Raw genomic sequence first — 1,560 nt, forward strand, 5'->3', positions numbered from 1 at the left:
TGTGTGTGTGTGCACGCGCGAGTGAGAGGGGACGCGTTTTTTGTTTGTAATTAAGAAGCGACGATAATTTATAGAATACATGTAAAAACATGTGAACATTTCGTAAATATTGCTTGAAAGCTTTCAACAAAAGTAAATGAAACCTAGAGTGTTTTCTTTTCATAACATAAGGAAAGATAACATTCGCCATGTTAAACATCGACAATTAAAATCGAATGAGTACTGATGCAGAACTATGAACAAATACTCGTTGTCTCATTTACATCGATGTATTTAAAAGCTTTTGCAGATTGGAATCTTCTGTATAGCGACGTTCACTTTTCAGCTTTTGTCTCAAAACAAAAGATCCCATCACCTGGTATCAAAGCTGTAACGCCACCATCACAAACACTACAGCAACAACATTACAAACATCGAAACAAGTTGTAATAATTACACAGCCGCATTTTCTGTATGTTTAGTGAAGGGCATGTCTCTATTCTAGGCCTTCTTTTCTTCATCGCACTCAAAGGCGATATCTCTGTGGAGGAATACTGATCTGATATTGGATGGTACTGACAGCAGTGGACAGTCTGTGTCTTTTGGTCATTTATGGACACTCTCGAGTCTGTGAGTAAGACTGATATGAGAACATAAGACTAAGAGCAGTGGCCAGTGCAAGAATTTACGAAGAGTCCTGACGTCTGTGGGAAACAGATGTGAGTAACAGAGAGAAATATTCACAGTAAAAGACAATAGGGAGAGCGGAGACGAGTTGTGGCATTAATGAACACTCCTGACATCAATACATTACATGACCACCTGAAGTGTATGGACGGTGCTCTTCGTCGGTGAAAGTAAGCAGGTTTTCCTCACAATTTCTGGTGCGCGTGTGTGTGTGTGCGTATAAGTGTGTGTGAGTGTGTGTGTATGTGTTATGTATGTGTGTGTGTGCGTATACGTGTGTGTGAGTGTGTGTGTGTATGTCTTATGTATGTGTGTGTATATATGTGTGTGTGTGCGTATAAGTGTGTGTGTGTGCATGTGTTATGTATGTGTGTGTGTGTGTGTGTGTGTGTTTGTGTGTGAGTGTGTGCGTGTGCATTGTGAAGGGAACGATAATTTGTGTTATTATCTAATGCTCAGATCAAATCTGACGAAGCAGAACTATGGCCAAAGACATTCCAGATGCGACAATCTCGTCTATATATATATATATACATACATATATATTGTGTATCTATATATATAAAAATGAGAATGTGTGTCTGTCTGTCTCTGTGTGTGTGTGTGTGTTTCCCTAAAACTCGAGAACTACACAACCAATTTCATTCAAATTTTACACATGTCTTACTTAGGGTTCCGGTTGTGTTTTAGTCAAAACAAAATTTTTAACTTCTTGCAGAGTTCGAGCCCACGGCAACATCATATCTCCTCCACTATTTAAGTATTACGTGTTAAAAGTGAAACAAAAACACTCATGTCAAATACTTTCACTTTAAAAATGAAACTATTCCACTAACTGAAACAATCACATTTCTATACTGTAATGACAGATACTTTCACTTTAATGGTGTATAT

At 38.0% G+C, this 1,560-nt stretch overlaps 1 protein-coding gene across 1 annotated transcript in view; it reads left to right on the forward strand.

Annotated features, from left to right (window-relative positions):
• The first annotated feature begins 371 nt into the window (after positions 1–371).
• The window catches only part of LOC106872447 (uncharacterized), a 17,016-nt gene continuing 15,827 nt past the window's right edge, over positions 372–1,560 (forward strand). Inside the window, exon 1 of the mRNA XM_014919450.2 lies at positions 372–836. The gene's annotated coding sequence lies outside the window, so the exon portion shown is untranslated. The remainder of the gene's footprint in view (positions 837–1,560) is intronic.

The sequence above is a fragment of the Octopus bimaculoides genome, chromosome 28, assembly GCF_001194135.2.
Source record: "Octopus bimaculoides isolate UCB-OBI-ISO-001 chromosome 28, ASM119413v2, whole genome shotgun sequence".
In the NCBI taxonomy this organism is placed as follows: Eukaryota; Metazoa; Mollusca; class Cephalopoda; order Octopoda; family Octopodidae; genus Octopus; species Octopus bimaculoides.